Below are 23,845 nucleotides of genomic sequence, written 5' to 3'. Positions count from 1 at the left end.
TTATTCTTTTTAAGTGTGCAAGAACACACACATACGTGGTGTGTGTGTGTGTCCACATGTGTGCAGATGTCCACGAAAGCAGGAAAAATTAATCAGACCTCTGAACTGGTGTAACTATGCAGGCAGTTGTGAGCCCATCATGGATGCTGGAAACTGAACCCCAGGCCTCTGCAAGGGTGGATGGATACTTTAACTACAGAGCCATCTCAGCAGCTACCAGTGTGATTGTGTGTGTGTGTGTGTGTGTGTGTGTGTTCATTTAAATGATTACAAGGGCTTTAACCTCCACATTCAAACTTTGTTCTAAAGATTCAGGTCAGGAAGCTTTTAAAACCACTGCTGAAGGATTACATTCTTAGGACACCGAAAATGTGTCGCATCATCGGAAAGTCTCTTATTTCATACCTCTGGTTCATACCTCTGCTGTCTTCCCACTGAAGAAGCAACCAGGGCTCTACTGATAGGAACAAAAATGGTACAAAAGCCTGGATTTTAGCATCTTCCACTCATTAACATTTCTCTTCATAAAAGAGCCCAATCTTTAGGTACTTCATGAAATGCCATGATTCGGTAAATACAGTACTTTTTGTACCGGTGTATAGTTGGGTACTACTTCTTATAATGGTAAGTCAAAAACAACCAAACAAGCAAATTCTTGAAGCCATCATTAACAGAGTATCTCAATCATTGTTAAGGAGAAACAGTGTTACTTCTTCATCTTCAGAATCTTGAGAGCAACACAGGAAGCGACCGAAGGACAGGGCGTGTGGCAAAGAGTACCGTGCACTTCTGCACACTTGCTTGGTCAGGTTTCCCACAGATGTCCATTTTTTCTCCCTGAATCCCATCTGAGCCAGCAGCCCTAATTGGCTAAGACTCCCTGCTCAGCGGCACACTGCCAGCACATGACATTCCTTCCAATGAGTCACAGTCAATAAAACTTGTTTCACAAATGACTCTGAGTAGCCTTCTGACACAAGGCAGGCAGCATCCAAGGAGAGCTTTACGGTATAAAATGCCTTGTGTCATCAGCCACGTTCTGAGTGACCCTTCACTTTGGTATTGAAAGTGAAATGTGTTTTCACACAGAGAGAAGACCCAAGCTGTCCCTAGCCCCTGGATTCCTTTGTTGTCTATGGCGAGGAAGCAAGGGAGCACATACCTCCCTGTGTATGTGCTCTGTGTAGCCCTGGCTGTCATGGAACTCACCGTGTAGACCAGGTTAGCCTGGATCCACCTGCCTCTGCCTCCTAAGTGCTGGGACTAAAGGCGTGTACACTGCTGCCTGGCTAAGATAGTCAGTTTCGTGAAGACTAATAATGAAGTAGTAACAAAGGGTCTGTTACGTTTTAGGGAGTGTGTGCATGGACAGTAGGCAATGGGGCTTATTCACAGCGCATACTGAATACGGCCTTTGCATGGAACAGTACTGATGCTGAGATTCGGAGGAGGAATTTATTAGAAGTGACCTTCTTAGTCTATTGTTCCTAAAGAGACTTGCTGGGAGAAGTGGTGTGAACCCACAAACAGTCCTCTAGTTCTGCACACATCAGCCACAGGCCAGCCCACCTTTCAGGCTTGGGGACAATGGGAAGAAAGAGAGAATGGAAACCTAAGAAAAGGTTGCTTGTCTTTATGGGGGTTCTGGGGGAAAGAAGGTCTTGGGAAAACGCTGAGATACTATGTGAAATCGTTTAGGGCACAGAATAGGGGGTATAAATGACTGATTTGGCCACCCCATAAATTCTTTAAAAAAATATAGACTATATAGAAGGTATTCTAAATCCGAGCAAACTCATGTCAGGTGAAGAACGTCAAGCACTGCCAGATGGACAGGATTGCACAGACGTGCAAGTATTCACGTAAGCCTGTTCTCAACTCTTCTGAAACGCTGGCAGGAAAGTTCCCAGTGAGGAGAGAGGCAGGGTGGGGAACTAAGTTCTGATCTTCCCATCAAGAGTTTGTTTGTTTAAATTATCCAAGTGCCTTCGCTAATGCCAAGTACCTCTCTTCTGTGGGGAAAAAAAAACCCTACATTATACTCAAAAGTAACAAGTGGTGTGTATGTGAGGGGGGGGCACTCTTAAAGTAGAAATGTCTGAAAGGGAGGTGGGGGACACGTTCGAAGGAAAACGTGAATTAGGACCAGGAAGGTTAGGAGGAAGAGAGACTGTGTTCCCACAGAATGTTCCAGAAAGCACAGCTAGACCTACAGGAGGTGCCTAGTGTTTGAAGCTGCTTTCTGAGGGAAAGACAAAGACTTAAGAAGTGGAGGCTAAACCTGTAGAAAATGTGGAGGGGACTGAAGGGATGAGATGACACCATGATGCAAAGGCAGGGGTGCTGTTCAGTAAAGGACTTGTGACCACATCTCTGTTCTTCAGTTCTTCCTGTCTTCCTGTGTATCCCAGACTCGGCATTGCTTACTTTCTCAGCATGCCGAGTTGCTGGGCAGAACCTTTATTAATAAGCTACCTGTTATCTATACCAAATAGCGGTGACTCCTCAGTAGCCATGGAGAACTGGCTGCAGGACCCTTGAGCACATCAAAGTCTAGGCACTCAAGTTCCACACCTTAAGTAGCATACAGTAGTTTAGAACCAACAAACATTCTGTCACACGTGTAAAATCATCTCTAGATTGCACGGTGCAGATCATAACATAGAATTAGCATAATTTGTAAGGGAATAAATGACAGGGAAAAAGTCTGTACCTACCCAGTAGTAGAGAGGTTATTTATCTCCTCCTCCAACATCTCCAGTCAGTGACTGGTTAATCCTCAGATACAGAACCCAAGGCTACCCAGGGCCCCACTGTTCAAACCCCTTGCTTTGTATTCAAAGCTTTCTGTAGTTTTAAACTTCTCCTGCTGGCTTGAAAACAATGGTGTGCATTGTCCCTCCTTCTCAATATTTCCCTTCCCTGCTCAGCTCCCTGTCAGTTGAAAACCTTTAGGGCCCAGTGGAAATATCTTCCTTTCTCACAAAACCTACTCCATTGAATCCTTGCACATGCCAGCTGAAGACAACACTCCCTTCCTGCGTCCCCCTAATCCAGTGGTTCTCAACCTTCCTGATGCTGCGACCCTTTAAGACAGTTCCTTATGTTGTGGTGACCCCAACCATAAAATTATTTTTGTTGCTACTTTATAATTGTAATTTTGCTACTGTTATGAATCATAATGTAAATATCCTTTTTCCCATGGTCTTAGGAGACCCCTCTTAAAGGGTTGTTTGACATCCCCCCCAGAGGGGTCATGACCCTAAGGTTGAGAACTGCTGCCCTAGTACCAGAGCAGTCTTCCTGATACTGACCTGATCTGTGTGCTTTCCAACATCATGAACATATGCAGATCTTTGAAGTTCATACAATGTTCTCCCAAACGTGTTGTTTACTAAGCTGGGAGATCATAACTGCCATTTTTCAGATAATTTAGGCTTTGAGAGTTTAAGAATCTTGATCACAGTCAAACAGTTGAAATCAGAAAGAGATAGAATTCAAGCCTGGTTTTCTCTCCTATATCTAGCATGCCTTTACCTTCTGGGACACTCCTAGATTTTGCTTTTAATAATATCAACATGAAGTATAGCTCTCACTTCAAAGGGAGTAAGAGTGAGTTTAATCTGAGCCAACTCGAAAGCAGAGGCCCACTTGGAAATGGTTACATGAAGCTTTGTTGATCACAGAGCAAATAAAATCCTAAATCAAGGCATTTAACAGTTTCATTGGTGGGAATCACAGGCAAAATAGAGAAAGCCCTTCTTAGGTTTCAGATGCTTAATATTGTCATCCTTGGGTTTTGAGTTTGCGGATACCAGTCGTCTGCCAGGAATACATATTAAACGTCTTACCTGATGGTCAAAGGATGTTAGGTCAGATGAAGGGATACTGCTGGTCACAAAGAGGACCAAAGTCAGCCCAAGACGAGTTGGATCTAAATCTGCAGCTTTCCAACTCCACAATTGCAAAGTTTGAACCTGTTACTCAGCCTGGAAAAATTGTTAACATGGGTATTGCTTTTTTTTTTTTTAGACAGAGTCTCACTATGTCATTCTGGCTGTCCTAGAACTTGCTCTGTAGACCAGGCTGTCCTTAAATTCAATAGACAGAGATCTGCCTACCTCTGCCCACCAGTGCTGAAATTAAAGGTGTGTGCTAACTGCATCTGTTTTTCATTTCCCTCTGCTGTAGTTTATAATTAAATGAATGTCTAGGGTTGAGTATGTACAAGGCCCTGGGTTCATTATCCAGTACAAAAAATAAAGAGAAAGAAAGAAAGGAAGGGAGGAAGAAAGAAAGAGGAGAAAAGAGAATAGAAAGAAAAAAAAAAGAAAAGAAAAAGAAAAGGAAAGGAAGCCCGTCAGGATGAAAGTAAGTTTTAAATTGAAAATGCTAGCTCAACAGAAAGATTTTTCCATGAGGAGATGTTGCAACTTCCTAAGGGCCAAAGAGTGTCATTTTCATCTTTGCACACAAATGCACATTCTCAGGCCGGGGCTAGCTGTACTTAATGGGTGACCCCACCCCACCTGACACCTTTGTCTCAACAGGCCTTCTCAGTATGCTCTGTCCTCAAGCTTTGAGAAGCCCTGGCTGGGGATTATCTCTTTGTCTGTGGGGCCAGGTCTTCCAGCGGACTAGAGAGCCATTAACAAATATACAAACCCAGGTTCTCAGGGAAGACAGACGCTTATAATAGTGCTGAGTGAGCAAAGATTGTATCAGGGAATTAAAAAAAAAAACCAACCTTAAAGATGCTACAGGCAAGATTATGTACTAAGGGGTGTGGTCTTCCTGGGAGGTTGTGTCAAGAGGAGCTTTCAGCTGAGACTGTAAGAAGACAGATCTTTGAAAGGGAAATTCTTCATGGGTGTCAGAAACACGCATGGGGAGGGGGGTAAAAGATTTATTGTGGAATTTAAATTTGGGAATGAAATGACATTTTGAAAAATATCTTAAGGGATCTTTGCTGAAAAGTGCTGACAGCAGATCTTTGGCGAAAGGCTGGGACACTACAGAGGATTAGCCTGTACACGGGGTAAGGAAGGAAGCACTGTTTTTGGAGATGCATTCTGACTCAAGTTCCTGACACTACTTCATTCTGGAAGACAGCAATACTTCAGCTATGGATGGTCCAAGCTCCCCCTACGAGGGTGTACTGCTAGCTGCGGATGGTCTGTGCTCCTCCTATACAGGTGGACTGTTCGTTCTAAGGACAAAAGCAAATACACATAAAGAACTCCTGCTTTCTTCAAACCTATTTTGAATAACGAGAAATGTTGGCTGTTTCTCTCTTCATCCACATTAGAGTGGATGTATGCAACAGAGTATCCCAGAGTTCTAGATGCTGGGAAGATATGGAGATCTGGCAAAGGATTCTGGGCTACATCGTCGTGTGGTAGAAAGTAGACAGATAAGTGAACGAGAGGTTGCTGAACTTGTTTGCAATTGTCCACTGTCCAGGTAACTAACCTGTTCCTATGTTAATGGCATTTACCCATGTGTGAGGCCAGGAATCTCAGGTTCTAATCACCCCTCCACACTGGGGGTTGAAGGCACAACACATAGCAGGATGGCAGTAGTGGTGCCTGCCTTTAATCTAAGCACAAGAGCAGAAGCAGGTAGATCTCTGAATTCAAGGCCAGCCTGGTCTAAAGAGTGAGTTTCAGGATGGCCAAGGCTACATGGAGAAACCCCGCCTCAAAAAAAATTAGATAGATAGTATAGATAGGATGGGTCAGGATAGGATAGATGATAGATAGATAGATAGATAGATAGATAGATAGATAGATAGATAGATCAGTGGGTGGGTGGGTGGGTGGGTGGATGGATGGATGGGATGGGATGGGATGAGATGGGATGGGAGGGAGGGATGGATGGATGGATAGATGGATGGATGATGGATGGATAGATAAATAAGATACACAAGATAGATAGGATACATACATACATGCATACATACAAACATACATACATACATACATACATACATACATACATACATAAAACAGATGACCTTTTGGGACATGTTCAAACTATGACAGTCTTGTTTGAAATGCACCTGGGATTTGTGAGCACAAGAGAACTTGCTTGAAGTCCAAATGATTGTGTAGCCCAGGTAGTTTTACCTGATGACTATGTTACACAGGTCTCTAGAAGCTTTGGTGGACAATCCGAGTTTGATGTTTTGAGAGAATGTTCTGGATCAGCACTGCACCTTATAGAAGCTCCTCTGTCTTCCTTGGGTCTCTTACAACTGTTTATGTTTTTTTGTTCTCCTTTGTTGACTTTTGCTTTTATTGGCCATGGTCAATTGGTTTCTATGCATTTGCGGGACCTAAAGCACTCAGGATTGTAATTTTGGACTTTCCCATCATGTGGAGGGAACATGGCTTCCCCTTCATTCCCCCCCTTCTGCAGGCTCCTGTAGGCACATGAGTGGAAACTGGCTAACTTTGGAGAAGCCATACAGATCAGAATTGGTGAGTTAAATCTTAATGCTGTACTGAAATATTAATTGATAAAATATAATGTGTGGAATTTCCTTCAAAATGGCCCATGCTAGAAGGGCAAGCAGGCAGACAATTTGACTAGATGAGACGAAGTCAATAATTGAAGCACAGAATAATAGCACGCTGAGGTTCATCATACTAGCCTGTTTACTTTTGTATATAATTGAAATTTTCCATAATAAATCATTTTTATATGGCTGCTGAGATTACTGTTTTAGAATATGTGAGCTGTTTCTGGTTTGGGCAGTTTCTCTCTGGCCACCTTTCTCTCTGACATGTTTGCTTAGCTCTCCTCTTTCCCCTGACCATCATTCCTTTCCCCTATTATGAAGCACTAAATTCCTAGGCTCCTTACTTAATACTTTGAATTTTCAGTCAGTGTGCAGCTTCATTGCAGCATTTTCAGGCATGAGCATCAAGGTACTCTGAGTGCATTTACCTCTTCCTATTACTGTCTTTTCCATTTAAGGCAAACACTATAGCAAACAAAGAAAAGCAAATGGTTCTTTTTATGTACTGCAAGTGATGTCATTCTTTGGCTATACTTCTCATCAGTCTACAGTGGGGGAAGATTCTGTTCTTATTATCAGGCATACCCGTTGACAGTGACTTTGCGAACCTTGTGGTTGTCTCCTGAGGAATGCTACCTTCCTTCCCAACCACCTGGTTCTTACACCCAGCTCAAAAAGTCACTGTGTTTGCCTAATCCCATCCCTTTAACACTCTGACCTTTGTTTAACCTCACAGCAGAATAGAAAGAACAAAAGGCAGACACTTCTTATAGTTGCGGGCAACAGAATTGAGCGTCTTTCTAGAACATTCTATCTGGAGAAGTCAACTTTAAGAGATAAAGCTTATTTATTTCTGATTTAGAGAGCAAAGAGAAATCCCCACTACCCCTAAGACTTTCTCTACTGATTTCTCTCCCTTACACACCTCTTGCTCCCTTTACGAGAACTTCTGGCAAGAAACATGACTCATGGTGGTTTATCACTTCCTTCCTTTGGCTCTGGTTCAGTCAGGATGCTAATGAGTTGTCAAGTGATAGGCAGGGAAAATGGACAACGTTCTAGCTTCAGAAACTCCATCATCTTAGCCCTGATAATCTGGAACAGATAGTGAAAGGTGAAGACAGGGTTGCCAGAGTGAAGTTGGATGCAAACTACCTCCTGCTTTCCAGCCTGTGACTGCTCTGCTTTTTTTGAAGATGACATTCTATAAACACCTATTTGTATGTGTAGACTCTGCGGCAGCAAAAATGATGTGTGCATCTACAGAGTTTGAATCTCAGCTCAGTTGGGTGGACTTGTGGGATGTCCCATCTTAGCAGATTTCCTTGGTGACAAACAGATGCTTCTCTCTTTCCACACTTCCCTTCAATGACTAGAAGCTAGGCAGGATACAGTCCTCAAAGCCACCTAGCTGAGGGAGATTGCCTTTCCAGGAAGATGAAGAAAGGTAGTCATAAAATACCCAGACTCATGATTACATGACTCTAGTCACTTTGGGTAAGATGAGGCATGTCCTGAGGTAAAGTAGGGAGGGGCAGGTGGAATCGCCTCCATTTTATAAATCACTAGAGTAAAGGAATCAGATAAAATATAGATGCCCACTTATATTTGAATTTCAGATCAATAATTTGTTTTAACACAAGTAAGCCCTACATGGTGCATAGACACACATATTGAAATAAATATTTGCTATTTATTTGGAGTTGCATGGGTGTTATTTGTGGGTAACCCTGAAAAGCTAATCACTGTAGTGGTATATCTGTTGAGCCACTAAATGTGGCAAGTGGCAGTGGCACAGTTTCTGAGTATAGTGAACTTTGTGAGTGACATAACAATGCCTTATTCAGATCCAGTTTAAGTACAAACCCCCCCAAAACCAACCTAACAAACAAACAAAAAAACTTTTTTTCTTCCTTGGGGAATGTTGGAAAAAAACAACAGTTGCAAATGAAAAAAAAATTGCTAGCCAAAGGTCTTTTGTTGTCTGGGATATGATCCATAGAGAAAGCTTACTGCTTAGGGTCCAGAAATTATATTCTAGTCTACATCCCTGCCCGCACTTTTACTGCCTTTTAAAAACACACTACTTTTGTTAAGAAAATGTTCAGTGTCTACTAGAGAAAGGGTCGTTAGTACAGTGTGTGTCTGTGCACCCTCAGCCTCAACAGTTACAAGCTCCCAGTCAACACTGCCCTGTCTGCATCACCCCATCCGCCCACTCTAACCCCAATAATAATCCTGGAATGGAGCCCAGAAACCCAGAGCTTTATGGCTCCATGTCTTTCTCCTCCTCCTTGTACCCTCTGACTCCCAACAGTTCTAAAGTGACAAGGCTAGAAATGTTTTTGAATGGGGTTCCCATCCGTACAGTTCGATAGCTATCTGCCTTGCCAAAACAAGATGCCCTCGGTCCTCGTCACCTGGCTTCCCCCAAGCCCACAGTTTGCACATGGGACTTTAGTTTTGGAAACCACACCCCAATCATAAGACCTTGGCTGGGTCTGGAGCCTGGTGACAGCAGGAAGAGTAAGACGTGGCCTTGCTCAGAGCTTGGTGAGCTGCTTCTGGGAGTTGACTCAGCCACACATCCCTGATGCTTTCCCTGTCTGTTCACTGAGCTTGAATCCAAGTGCCATGCTAGGCAAAAATCTTGGCCATTGTGTTAAATGTACCAGCAGCCCTTCAGCACTGTCTACAGCACTGGAAGGATTATTCAAAGCAGCAGAAGTGCAGGTTTTGTAAACCGGGTTATGGGCACGATGTGGGATATTTTGTGGTGCTCACTGAAATGACTTCATAAAAGTATCCTTGTTGACATGAATTCATTCTCATACCGTTGAGTGAAAAGATAGCTTCACAGCCTCTTTCTATCTCCCCACCACCCCGAAAAGACTAGCACAGATAGCTCTTAGGTGTAAGATTATATTAAAATATTGAAGTCTTAAAACAGTTTGGAGAGACTGTAAGATTATGAGTACTATTGACTTCCTTCTTGCCATTTTTATTTTAAAAAATTCTGCAGTGGTCAGGTTGGACTTGGGTGATTAAATATACGTTAATGCACATATATACATCAGAGCAGTTGGAGAACTTTTTTTTTGTTTGTTTGTTTTTTTTGAGACAGGATTTCTCTGTGTAGCCCTGGCTGTCCTGGAACTCACTCTGTAGACCAGGCTGGCCTCGAACTCAGAAATCCGCCTGCCTCTGCCTCCCAAGTGCTGGGATTAAAGGTATGTGCCACCACTGTCCAGCATTGGAGAACATTTTAATGGGTACATTTAGACCCCCACCTTCTGGACACTGTATCTTCCTCTTGTATCTACATTGGGCATCAGGCCCCCAGGGTTCTGGATTGCTTTACTTCTGCTAAGATGGAATGAGACAGTGGCACACATCTAGCACTCGGGTAGCTGAGGCAGGAGGTCTGTGAATTTGAGGCTAGCGTGGGCTACAAAACAAACCAGTCTTAAAAAATGATAATAAAAATTAAAAAATTAAAAAACAAACAAAAAAAAAACCAGCTGAAGGAAAAGAACCCAAAGGCTGATATGCCCATCCTGAAGAACCCCTGCATGTCTCAGGATGGTCAACAACTCAGTTTGCCTTTGCCTGGACTGGGGGCTATCCTAGGCTACAAGACTGTCTGTGTTCACTGAGAAAGCCCAGGCCAACTTTGGGACCAATTGGTTAATACCTCCCAGGCACAGAAATTGACTCTGATTCCCTCAGTAGAATGCATTCTCCCATTGGTCTGAATTCTTCTGGTCTCAAAGCCAGGAGGGCATTGAGTTCAGCAGATAAAGCAGGACTCTGAAAACAAAACAAAAACAAAACAAAAAACAAAACAACAACAACAACAACAACAAAAAAAAACCCTGTACTTTTGTCTCTGCATTTAGCCCAGGACATGTTTTTGTTCTGTGTCTGAGCTTCCAGAAATAAAATGAGATAAAAGATTATCTGAATAATTCTGGACAAACTGGTTATTCAGTGACTTGCTTGCTCGCATCCAATCTTAAGGAACTCCTTCTTGCCAGCTGAAGCTAACGTTCATTTGATTCCTTTAGCTCAAGTTTGCGTTTTTTCCGGCTAAAGCTTTTAGCGGAAAGCAAAAGAAAAAAAGGGTCAGGAACCGGTCGAGAAAAACCACAGCTGGTGTGGGAAGGAAACCTGTTGCAAGCGGAAGTCTGTGTTAACTGCACGGAGCTTCAACGAGTTTTGCCTGTGCACCCCGGATGTAAACAGGGCCAGAAGGGATGAGGGTGTCAGACGCTGTGTGGCGTGTCACCCTTTGGCGACACTGATCTGTGGGACATGACAGGGAACGTCTCCCCAGAGCTGGCCAGGCCCACTCGGGTAGGTCATGTGGATAGCTGATGGACCTCTCAGCATTTCTCTATCTTGACCTGAAGTCAAGACTGCAGGGTAGGAGAGCGTTGGCAAAAGTTAGAAGTGACCTGTAGTTCACCCGCTTCCGGTGTGCTGTTTGGGAAATTATTTGACCTCACTACGTCCGCGTTTCCTGAAACGGGTAGTGTGAATGGTACCCTTCTTACCTCACACTGATCTTTCTCCTCGCCAGACAGCTGGGCACGATGAGACCTGCAGTCCATACAGGCCAAGAAGGAAGCTCATCCGAGGAGTATAGAACAGCATTTGCAGTTCTATGATCACAATTCCCTCTGAGCTTGGAGCCCAGGACTCTTCCACGAGGAGCCTTTGTTTTCTTTTCTTTTCAGTCCTTTCCTTTCTCTTCTCTTCTTTTCTCTCTTCCTCCTCTTCCTCCTCCTCCTCCTCCTCCTCCTCCTCCTCATCCTCCTACTCCTCATCCTCCTCCTCCTCCTCCTTCTTCTTCTTATTATTCTTCTTTTTTTTTTTTTTGTTTTGTTTTTTTGAGACAGGGTTTCTCTGTGTAGCCCTGGCTGTCCTGGAACTCACTCTGTAGACCAGGCTGGCCTCGAACTTAGAAATCCGCCTGCCTCTGCCTCCCAAGTGCTGGGATTAAAGGCGTGCGCCACCACCGCCACCCCCACTACCCCCTTGCTAGCTTGTATTCATTGTACAAAATATGGAGTTTCATGAAGACATTTTCCTATCAACAGATGATGTACTTTGGCCCCACCCCCGTTTCCCTCTCTTGACCACACCCACCTTCTCCTGCTAGTCTCCTTTCACTTGTCCACACCAAATCTTTAGATTCATCTTTGTTTTCCAAGAAAGTCTACGGTGTAGGCTTTCCTGTGGCTCTCGAGCTGCTATTGCAGAACTCTGGGAGACTGGTTTTGTGTGAGGAGAGAGGACGGAGGAGCCCTAGACACACACGGACTCCCAGTTCCAGCTTCAGAGCAAGTGAAATCAGGGTCTCTGTCTCTGTCCTATCAAAGATCCCTGAGCCACATATTCTTTCAATGCCCTTCCTACCTCTTCACCAGCAACAGGATCTGTCAAGGTTTGGGGAGACGAAACCACTCCTAGGCTTTCCCTATTTTGTATCTTTGGGGAAAACAGTGACATTAGGGGAGAGAGTCCGCTTGGATTGTTGGTGACCATATAGAGGTGGGAAGAGATGGATTACCCACACCCCGCCAGTTCCCTATTCTGGAAGAAGGAGGAGGAGGAGAGGGAAGAGGAGGAAGAAGAAGAAGAGGAAGAGGAGGAGCAGAAGGAGGAGGTTGAGTATGAGACAGATTTCTGAAATTACAGGGAGAGCGAGTGGTGGCAGAGTCACTTTAATGTGACTTTCTAGGAACAAGTAAGTAGCTGGGAGCAGAATGACCATGGCTCTGCATTCTGTTGAGCTGACATTGACCTCACTATGAATCATATCTCTTCTCTGAAGGATTGAGGGTGCGTAAGCAACACAGGCAGACACCCAGAGTCACATGAAAACCCCACCCACCTCCGGAGCAAACGTCATCCAAGGACCCAGCACTGTTTTCAATTATCCAGAAAAAGCAAACGATTCCCCCTCCTCACTGTACCTATGGAGAGAAGGAAGGAGGGCAGCGGATCGGTGGAGGATGTGACGCGTTCTGGCAGGCTTCGCTAGAGAGAGTGCATATAGGTGCCAACTGATGGAAAGCTGGTGGCCCTAGTATGCAAAAACCCTTCAGTGGTTCAGTTCTTAGAATGTGCTAAGCTTTGAATGTGCTCACCACCGCCCGTGAGTAAGAAACAATCCCAGAGCCACAGTGGTGAGAAGGGCCCTGGGAGAGCTTTGCCTTCATTAGCAGAGTAGTGGGTTGGTTGCCATGGAGTGGGGTCCAGGGAGATGGAGGAGTTCCACTTCCTTCTTTAGTTGTTGTTTTGCTGTATTGCTGTATTGCTGTATTGCTGTATTGCTGTATTGCTATATTGCTGTATTGCTATATTGTGTTCTGCCCTCCATTAGAGGCAGTATATACCATGAGGATCTTCACCAGATATGAGGCTCTTGCTCTTGGGCTTGCCAGCCCCTAGGACTATAAGAAATAAATATGTGTTTTTATAAATCACTCAACCTCAGGGACTTTCTTATAGTAGCATCCCAGGGACTAAGGTAGGATCACGTAACGAGAATGATCAGCAAGTGAGTGAGGATGTGTGTGAAGGATGCTCACTGCGGTGTCATTTCTCACAGTAAAGCCTTGGGGATGGCTAAGGCTGGCAAACACACATGCAACCACAGGGTGGACCCGAGCGGTCACAGCAGATGATGTTCTGGTTTTAAATGGGAAGAGTAATGCACGCACACTGTGAAAGGTTGAGTAGTCCAAAAGGGAGAAACAAGAAGGAAGTCTCCCCTAGCCCGTTAGACAATACTTTAGGGAAGAAATCAGGGAGATATGAAGTTGCTTCTACAGCTGGTGGAAAGAGGTAAAACCAACAACTTTTCAGCGTAACTGCCACTGAGAACTGCTTTTATTTTATCATTATTTATTTACTATTTGTGTGTATGTGTATAGTGTGTGTGTGTGTGTGTGTGTGTGTGTGTGTGTGTGTGTATGCCACGGCATGTATGTGGAGGTCAGAGGTCAACACTGGGACTCCTCCCACTATTGGTTCTGAGAATTGAGTTTAGGTCCAAGGGCTTTTGCAGCAGATACAGTCAACCCCAGAGCCACCTCAGCTGCCCTTGAGAATCCTAAGAACAGAGAAAGAAACATTCCAAACTGTTCTGCACTGTGAGATTTGGGATAATACTTCTTAAACCCCCACCCCCCCCACACACACCCCTGTTTCTTTGTTACTTTCCTGCAAATGCTCTTTCTATGTAGCTCAGCTGGCCTCAAACTTAGGAGCCTCCTGCCTCAGCCTTCTAAATGCTGGAATTATAGGTGTGGGGAAAACATCTGTGCCTAGCCTACATTTGTTACCATGTAAAATATTACTTTCTAAGACTCGGTTTTAGCTAAGGATTGCACCCAGATCAGAACTCAGCAACAAACACACGTGGTGAAGTTGTCTAAGTCAAGGATTTTATATCTGTATGCATATGTTCTCCCGCTCTCGGCATCTGTAAATTTAAATAGCAGTACAGGCTACAGTACAATTGTTTGGTTTTCTTCCCGAACACGCAGCTAGCATCCCGCTTTCTCTGTGCAATGAAAGAAACACCAGTGTCCAGAAGTTCAAGTCCCTGCCACTGCTCCACACTTCCACGCTCAAATAAAAACAGCCCTGGTTGGTTTGCATTTGAATGTGCAGTGCGGCGGTTTGAACTTGGTCTTTCTATAAATGAATCTATCTGGGTAAATAAATCTGACTGGTTCTTAGGTCAAGGGCTAATACTATGAGAGTTTGCAAACGGATCCCAAGAAAGCACATTTGGTTTGTGTGTAACAGCACTCGGGGACAGATTATCCCAGTTCCCGAAAACACTAACTATATATCTAGGACTTAAGTACATGTTTATGGCTTTAGAGCGGCTGCGTTTTAGAATCTATACACAGGTTTTAAAGAGACAGGCATTTCTAAATGCCCCTTTAAAAGGGGCCAGCGAGCACAGCATTGATTACTGGATTTTTGAGGGTGGGGTTCTGCAGTGATGAGTGTATATGTGTTTTGGTAGTGAAGTCTCCACAGCTCTGTGAAACCCCTTGAGAGAGTTTACAAGAATGTGTATTTGCTTCTCTCTCTCTCTCTCTCTCTTTTTTTTTTTTCTGGAACCTTCTGTCTGTACCACGGGATTATGCCCAGTGCCAACTGAGTTCCTTTTTCCCCTTCAGCCCAGCCCACCTGTAGGAAAATGAGGACTGTGGACGGCAGTACTGTGGAGAGGAATACGGGGCTATGGCTGTGGGCAGGTGTCTGCTGTTTTGACTAGATTGGAATTTCTGCTTCCTCATTCCCCTGAGACCTGAAGATTTATGATAGCTGTATAACGTCTTGATTTTCTATGACTGCTTTATTTATCACCAAACCCCAGACTGGACACCTGAAGCAGCAGAATTTCACTGTGTCACGGCGGCAACCTGGCAACCGGTTTCCTCTAATGACTGAGAGGCAAAACCCATCCTGGCAATTGCTGGTATTTCCTGGCTCTGGATACATCACTCCAACCCTTAACTTCACACCCACATGGCATCTCCCCTGTGTCTGTTTCCAAATGCCTTCTTTTTATATAGATGTTAGATTGCCTTAGGGCCCCACCCAGATGACCTCACCTTAATTGATTGTGTCTACATCCACCCTATTTCCAAATAAGGTCACACTCTGAGGTGCTCTGGGTTAGAACTTCAACTTGCAAATCTGGAGCGGGGGAGGGGCATATTTTTTTTTCAGCACTAATTGTCTAATAGAGCCTTACCTAGATCCCACAACCTACAGTGTGAGTTGCCCAATGGTAGCAGCTACGTATCGTGTATCTCTGAGGCATCCTGTGAATCTGACAATAGGATGACGTATTGTGGGCCAGTACTATTTCTGACAATACTATATATGCGTTACACCCGCAGGCAGCCAACATGAGAAGTCTTCAAGATGTGGTTTGTGATTTCTCAGAATTTCTTTCGTGGTTTCTTTTTTCTTTTTCTTTTCTTTTTCTAAGGTCAATATCATTTCCTTCCTCATTGTGATTTAGAAACTTTATTTATCACAGTAGGTCAAGTTTCAGCTTGGGCAAATTGTGCAGTCATTAGAGCAGCCTCGACCATGTGCAGGATTACATAGGATCTTCTCAAACTGTACTGCCTCTCCTGCTGTGTTTCAGATTTCCCTCAATCCCAGCCATGAGTGGACACTACAGATGTATCATAGAAATACTCTGAGGTGGCTCCTTTGGTTCTAAAGATCAATGATCTCATATGTATTTTGATATCCTTCACAGTGAGACTGATTGGGTACCAGTTGTGGCTACAAGTTTGCTGGTATACTTCTTCTGCTACCGGAAGCAAAGCAGCCTTTGAGGGAGCTGACCATAGTGAGGATTCAAAAGACCATCCTTCTCCAGAAAACAGTTGCTGAAGGAACAAGGGGACACAGCATTCATATATATTTGTAAAATAGCTTAAGATTTAAAAAATAAGTTTTTAAAGTTGTTCACATGCAGATAAAAAAAACTTCATTATTTTATTTTATTGAGTTTGGGTTCTGTAGTCCAGGCTGGCTTGCAACTCACTGTGTATCGGATCACTGCCTCACATTTACTCTCTCCCAGTGCTGGGGTTTCAAGTGCGTCACTAGCTTCATCAAATACGAATCATTGTTATAAATTCTGTATTTGACAATGACATATTAAAATGCTTTTCTGGATGATATTATAGGCAAGATGTTGAAGAAAATGGAGAAATTACCTGAGGTGGTGTTGTTTGTTTATTTGTTTGTTTGACAAGCTCTAACTCCCATAATAATAGAATAATAGCCTAGAACCACAAGGACACTAAGGATTTCTGTGGACTTTCATAACCTGCCCAGGAAACCTGCAGAGCCTCGTCCTCGGGCGCAGGACCGGACTCCTATTCTGTGTTGACGTGGGCCCTATTCCAGGGCCTTCTCTTAGAGAGTTAGGGGTTGCTATTTGTCTAGCAATAGCCTTCCCTGCAGTTGTGAGAGAGGAGTCTCTTAGTCTGCCCACTCTGTGAACCTCTTTGATGAGGGTGACGTTGCCCTACCTGTTTGCTGTGCCCACAGGGCTTCGTTCCCACTCACACACTAACACACTCGGTCTGCTGTTTCTGATGGATGATGGACTTTCTGCAATCCTACTGCTCACAACAAAGACGGCACCCCTGTTCCTCCTTTCTCTGCAGGCTGCTTGAGGAACATAAATGTGTTTCTCATTATTTGGTCCGTTTTACAATGTGAATTCCTGCTGCGGTTCACTGCATTGGGTATTACAGGGTATTTCATCTCATCTAGAACTTGCCCTTCCCTAATGTTTAATACCAGCAGTCTGTCTGAAGACCGGAAATCCTGGTGCTTGGTAAACTTCAGCCAAAAATTAATGTTGAAGTGATTTTTTTTTCTGTTTTCAAGAAACTAGCACCTTTATACAACAGTTGTTTATATATGCATTGTAAGAAAAGGGAGTACCTGATGCATTGTGGGAAAAGGGTGAGCCTGGAGTGGATGGTGCACGTGGGAGGGACCCAAAGAAAATGGATTTCCAGCCTCAAAGATGTTATAACAAAATGGAAAGAGGATAGCTGCTGGAGCCAGAAGATCTGGTTTAAATCTCATTTTTCTTACTGGCTGGTCGAACAGTTAGTAATTTGAGGAAGGTGATTTACCTTCTGACCTTAACCTTCACCCACAAAAAGAGGTTAGTATAACTTACTTGAGATGCTAACTCAAAGTGCCTGGCATGACACAGGTATTTAATAAAAATTATTTATTATTATTATTATTATTATTATTATTATTATTATTATAGACAGTGTCTCATGATATTGCCTGTGTTGTCTCCAAAGTCCTAGGCTCTAGCGACCCTCTTGTCTTAGCCTCTCAAGTGGCTGGGACTAGAGATGCATGCCATGCCCACACTCCCCACCCCCACCCCTACCTTCGGCTCAGAACTATTTATTCAACTCTGTGCAGGGGTAAGATTAGCATTGTTATGACAGGGTTTGTGGCCATCAGATACCTCAGTTCATGGAGCTGACCTTTAGAATAGAACCTTAACCATTTAAGAATCATTTATAGTAGAGAGGGGTAGGAAGTGTGACACCTGCACCCCATCTGTTGGTGGTCAATTGGCCTTGTGGCAATCATGGAAGAGCCCTTCATAGAGACCCTGCTAACCAGTCCCCAGATTTTGGGTCATCTACCACATAGTGATCCCCTTGTTGCTCAGAGCTGACTGCGGAGGTGAGGAGCAAAGGAGAACTTGTCTATGGCAATGCCAGGTGAACTTAGAGCATTGTCTAAATGAACCACTGCTGCCACGGGGACAGCAGGACAGTTTACCGAATCCTTTGTGAGGTTCAGACACAAGCTTTCCCACTGAGACATTCAGCTGGGAGCGGGTTACACTCTGTTGGGCTTCAGTATTGAATGAAAAGCACACAGAGCCTTTCCCTTGTTTTACTTCCTGTCTTCTCTCTCCCAAACAAAGGGCAGGCCCTCTAAGTGCTTCCTGCTGAGTTTAGACAGAAGGTGTTGGGTTTCAAGTCCAGCTCAGTCCCAGGGAAGTCTGTAAAAGAGTGAGAGATCAGAGCAGGAAGTCTAAGGACACTGATCCTTGGTCCTCCTGGCTTTCAAATGCAAACTACTGCCCTGTATCCCTGAGCACTGTCTTCCCCTTCGCTCTCCTTCTCGGGGGGGGGGGGGGGGGGGGGGTCCTCCTAAGAGCAACACACTAGAGACCTTGAACAGTGTAACTGATGAAGTTCCTTTGAGGTTGGGGAGAATGGAGAGGCAGTGGCCTGAGGATGCTCTGTTATGAGTCATGCTGCTTCACCCTGATGTGATGTTTCAGACTTGCTTTGAGAAGAGTCCTAGGTAACCCAAAGCTCAAGTTAATCCTCTGAAGTATCCTCTGTGGTGGTTTGAATATGCTTGGGCCAGGGAGTGGCACTATTTGGAGGTGTGGCCTTTTGGAGTAGGTGTGGCCTTATTGGAGGAAGTGTGTCACTGTGGTTGTGAGCTTTAAGACCCTCATCCTAGCTGTCTGGAAACCAGTCTTCTCCTAGCAGCCTTCAGATGAAGATGTAGAACTCTCAGTTCTGCCTGCACCATGCCTGCCTGGATGCTGCCATGCTCCTGCCTTGATGATAATGGACTGAACCTCTGAACCAACCCTAATTAATAACAATACGCCCATGCTGCCTGTGCCAAGTTCCACCTACGTGATGCGAAGTAAGGTATTTCATTATCTCGAGCCTGTCTTCCCTACCCAGGAAGGAGGCTCCAGTGATCCACATGCTCCTCATCTTTGCTTTGGCTGCACCACCTCTCTCACATCCCTTGGGAAGTCCCCTGTTATCACTCCTTCATCCTTCGGTACCCTTCTCATGAAGCCTTTCATGGCAATTCAATCCATTGCTCATTTTCCCCCTCTCTGGCTTCTTCTGGAGTGTGTGTTTTCTACTACTCTACCCTCTAATGATTTTCTGTTCCTTCTTCATTAATAATTGAGTCCCTTTGTATTAACCATTACATTAAGCACCGGGGGCTAATAGACTATTAAAACATGGCCTCTTCACAGAAGAAATTCACCATCAATAATAAAGTGATGGAAGGGACGTTGCATAATACATTGCAAAGAGTCCTGATTTTATCCTGAAAATGATGAAAGCCATTGCAGAAATTTGGAAATGCTTAACTGTTTTATTGAGGTATAATTGACACACAATTAACTGCATGCTTGAAATGTACAAGTCAATCTGTTTAGGCATCTTTATGCACCCGTAAAATCACCACTACTATACGGTAACTCTCACAGTCCATTCTTTTCTGCTATAAAAGATTAACACTATCTGGGTAACATGCAAACAATCCAAGTTCTTTGGTTTGCTAGCTAGAAGCTTGGACTGCAACATAACACAGCAGAAGTGTAAGCAAGGAGAGGAAATCGGCCTGACTCACCTTTTCTATCAAGACTTCACTCTCTTGAGAACAGCGTTATCCCTAAACACTTGACTCCAAAGCCGTTGTAAACTAATCCTCTATTAAAGGTCTAAGATTGCCTGGTTGTCACATGAGATTGGTAGGAAATAGAACTGTACCAGGAACTGTGTTCACGGTCCCAGAAACATGGTGTAAGGAAAGAGTCTCTGATACTCTGGTGTCTTAGTGTTTTACTGCTGTGAACAGACACCACAACCAGGGCAAGTCTTATAAAAACAACATTTAATTGGGGCTGGCTTACAGGTTCAGAGGTTCAGTCCATTATCATCAAGTCGGGAACATGACAGCATCCAGGCAGGGATGGTACAGGAGGAGCTAAGAGTTCTACATCTTCATCTGAAGGCTGCTAACAGAATACCGGTCTCCAGGCAGCTAGGATGAGGGTCTTAAAGCCCACATCCACAGTGACACACCTACTCCAACAGGACCACACCTACTATTAGTGCCACTCCCTGGGCCAATCGTATACAAACCATCATATCTGGTAGGAGTACTTTCTAATCTCCATGTAGCTTTAACCACTCTCCCATCTACACAGACACTTCGGAAGGCTAGAACAGTATGCCAGATGAGAAGCCTGTAGCAACTTGAACTCCTCTCTCATGTGCTGGATGGTGCCAAGACCGTACTGGACACACTGTGTGCACTTGCTTGGACTCTCTGCCTAGCTTACTCCTGTTACTATTCGAGTCTACATCCTGATGTTGGGATCCCTGGGCCTCCACTGACTTTCTCTGTCTCCTCTCTTCTACCCTTTTCTTTGGAGCCATTTCACTCCCAAATCCTAGGTGTGTCTTTTGAGCAGGCAAATAGCTACATATTCTTAGGATTCTTGCCAAATGTGAAGTCTGTGATCACAGTCACTCATGGAGCTACTCAATGGGTAGAATGTTTTCTCCCGATGTGCACTGGGAGATCTGCAGAGGTAACGGCTGGCACAGTGGCACTTGGCTGCTTTTCTACCCTCAACTGCTAGATAACAGCTGGCGCTCAGAGGGCATGAAGGTGAGGAATAAAAGGCAAGGTCACTGAGTCGCTGCGTCACATGGGGCATGATATTAACATCTATGGGGCTTAGAGAAAGAGAATTTTAAAATTTTCTCTTAAATTTAAAATTCTCTTAAATTTAAAAATTAAAAAAAATTAAATGCTATGCGTATGGGTATTCTGCCAACATATATATCTGCTTGGTGTCCACAGAGGCCAGAAGAGGTTATCAGATCCTCTGGAACCAGAGTTACAGATAGTTCTTAGCTGCCATATGGGTATGGGGAATGGAATTGAACCTGGGTTTTCTGGAAATGCAGCCAGTGGTTTGTTGTTGTTGTTGTCGTTGTTGTTTTTTGGTTTTTGTTTTCAGCAGAGTCATCTCTCCAGTCCCGAGAAAGAGAATTTTTAATCTCAATTCTTCAATAAAGTCTTATCAGAAGCCTGGATATCAGAAAGATAATAAAAGACAAAACACATCACCCCAAAGTAGCTACAACCAGAGAAAATGTCCATCCAATAATAAGAAGAATAGAGACTTCTCCAAGCATCATGGCTCCTCTGGGCTGCTGTAATGAGCCTCATACCAGATAAGAATAAACAAAAGGGATTGGTTCGTTGTAGTCCTAGATGTCAGTGAGCCTAATGAAGGCAGCAGGAAATTCTGTGAATGAAGACGGGTTAAGGGGTTGCTTCTCCCTCTAATATGATATTTTACTCTTGAGTCCTTGTGTGATGGGGCAAAGGGCATGGACCTACCTCTTCATGTCGGTCACAGTGGTAATTACATCTCAACATGTGTTTCAGAGGGAATGTTCAAATCAAAGCACTGAACACATTTGTCCATCACCTGCAAGTATTTCCTTCTTTTTCCCCAGGTAACAACTGATCTGGGAAATTCCTGATCAGTTTGAGTTTTCTGGAATTTGGTATTGAAAACTAGATAGTACACACCCCTTATTCTCTTAGCTTCTTTCACTTGTCACCTTTATTTGGAGATTCACTTACGTTGTCTCCTTTATTAATAAATAAATTAATAAATTACTCTTCACTGCTGAGAACTAGTCCATCGTATGACACGATAGAGTATTTATTAACTCACCTGTTGAGAACATTTGAGTTGTTTCTGCTTCTTCCCTTTAATGAACAATGCTAAGAAATTTCACAGACAAGTATTTATGTCAACATCTGTTTTCATTTCTTAGGGTCAGACAACCAGGAGCGGAAATCTGAGTCATTTAGTGAATTCTTGTTCAACTTCCTAGATGACCTCAGAGTCATCACGTCGCTCATGTCTACACATTGGAGACTAAAGGTAGACAAGAAAACTGCTCTAGTTTCTTCTAGTGATAATAAAACACTTTGACAAAAAGCAACTTGGGGAGGGAAGGGTTTATTTGGCTTACACTTTCAAGTTACAGTCCCTCATTGAGGGAAAGTCAGAGTTGGCGCTCAAGCAATTACTTCCTACCTGGCAGCAGAAGCTATGAAGAAATGCTTCTTACTGGCTCACTCTCTGGCTCCCTTACATAGCTCACCTGCCTAATGATGGAACTGCCCACAGTGGGCAGTTCCTCTTACATCAATCAACAATCAAGGTACAGGCATAGACATAGACATGTCCCCAGGCTGATCTGTGTCAAGTGATTCCTCAAGTAAGGTTTCCTCTTTCCAGGTGACTTAGGTTGTGTCAAATTGACAATAAAAATAAGCCAGAATAAGGAAAAAAAAAACAGGTAACATTTATTGTACATTTTCTGTGTGTCAGATGTCTTATTTAGGGTTTTATTGCTGTGAAGAGACACCATGACCAAGGCAACTTTTATAAAGGCAAATATTTCTTTGAGGCTGGATCACAGTCACAGAGGTCCAGTCCATTATATCATGGAGAAAAGCATGGCATCATGCAGGCAGATTTGGAGGAGCTGAGAGTTCTACATCTCAATCTGAAGGCAGCCAGGAGGAGAATAGAATTCCCATGTTTTTTGGAGTCTGAGCATAGGGGCCCTGAAAGCCTACTTACACAGTAACACACATTATCCCAAAAGACCACACCTCTTCAAATAAGGCCACACCTCCTAATAGTGATGTTTCCTATGGCCAAGCATTCAAGCACATGAATTTATGGGGGTCAAACCTATTCGAACCACCACACCAGGCATTGTGGTACGAATAGTAAATATATTATTCATTAATTCAGTAATACTTCTGGAATACATTCCTTAATTGTCCTTAATCACAGATAATGAAACAAAGATTTTTCAAAAGCAAATAAATCAGAATTTAAATGTATGCTTTATTGACCCCTAACCTCATGCACCTAGTTCATGTGTGTGACATTTGAGATTCTTGTTTGTCCTGTGTTGCTTTTCTCAAACCAGACAGCCAATTCTAGTCACAGGGACAGTGATGGGGGCTTTGGTGGTCTGAGATCTGTTAGTTCAAGAACCTAAGAAGAGCAACATGAAACATACATTGAGACCTACAGACTAGATTACTGCTGTGTCCCTAGGGAGTTATCTACAGAGCTGTCTAATCCACAAGTGTGACTGACTTTAGAGGTTTTAGTTGGTTTTCACTTGGTGTCTTTAAGATTTTACTTCTGTGAACAGACACCATGAACAGACACCAAAGCAACTCTTATAAGGACAACATTTTATTGCTGCTGGCTTACAGGTTCATAGGTTCAGTCCATTATCATCAAGACAGGAGCACAGCAGCATCCAGGCAGGCATGGTGAAAGAGAAATTGAGAGTTCTGCGTCTTCATCTGAAGGCTACTAGGAGAAGACTGACTCTTCTATACTAGGCGGAACTTCACAACCCACCCCACAGGGATGCACTTCCTCCATCAAGGCCAAACCTCCAAATGGTGCCACTCCCTGGGCCAAGCGTATTCAAATCACTACACTTGGTTCACTACAGTTCTTTGTAGGGCTCCATCCATCAAATCGTAATAGAAGTGAAGTGAGCATAGAATCCCAAGACTCTGAGACTCAAGCATAATGCTACAGTGAGAAGATCATAAGTTTTGAAGTGGAAGAACCCGGTGTTTCACAGTGGAAGACCTGTAAGACTACAAGAAGGGTGGTAGTGCTGTCTGTCTTGTCTTACATGCTTGTGAGGACTGGAGGCAATTAAGCACCAGTCCCCTGGGGAATGGTGAGGGGTAGTGAATACAAACATCTCTGTCCAGCTCTCCTCCTCCCTCCCACACCTGAGACAGGGCCACTCTGTAGACAAGGCTGGTTTTGAACTCAGAGATCACCTGCTTCTGCCTCTCTAGTTC

The 23,845-nt window shown here is 43.8% G+C and overlaps 2 long non-coding RNA genes across 4 annotated transcripts in view; one reads left to right on the top strand and one right to left on the bottom strand.

The window, feature by feature from the left end:
• Window positions 1-11,374, bottom strand: part of LOC143434680 (uncharacterized) — a 52,122-nt gene extending 40,748 nt beyond the window's left edge. The window contains exon 1 of one of the 3 annotated variants that reach the window (XR_013104380.1): window positions 11,080-11,374. This is a non-coding gene — a long non-coding RNA (uncharacterized LOC143434680). The remainder of the gene's footprint in view (window positions 1-11,079) is intronic. The other 2 variants (XR_013104382.1, XR_013104381.1) reach the window with 2 other exon arrangements.
• A 97-nt stretch (window positions 11,375-11,471) lies between these two features.
• Window positions 11,472-16,295, top strand: LOC143434681 (uncharacterized). Its single transcript, XR_013104383.1, has 3 exons — window positions 11,472-12,275; window positions 12,363-12,686; window positions 14,731-16,295. It is a non-coding gene; the product is annotated as an uncharacterized LOC143434681 (long non-coding RNA).
• The last annotated feature ends 7,550 nt before the right edge of the window (window positions 16,296-23,845 follow it).

Source organism: Arvicanthis niloticus, chromosome 16 (genome assembly GCF_011762505.2).
Source record: "Arvicanthis niloticus isolate mArvNil1 chromosome 16, mArvNil1.pat.X, whole genome shotgun sequence".
In the NCBI taxonomy this organism is placed as follows: Eukaryota; Metazoa; Chordata; class Mammalia; order Rodentia; family Muridae; genus Arvicanthis; species Arvicanthis niloticus.
This window is presented reverse-complemented; position numbering and strand designations above follow the sequence as displayed.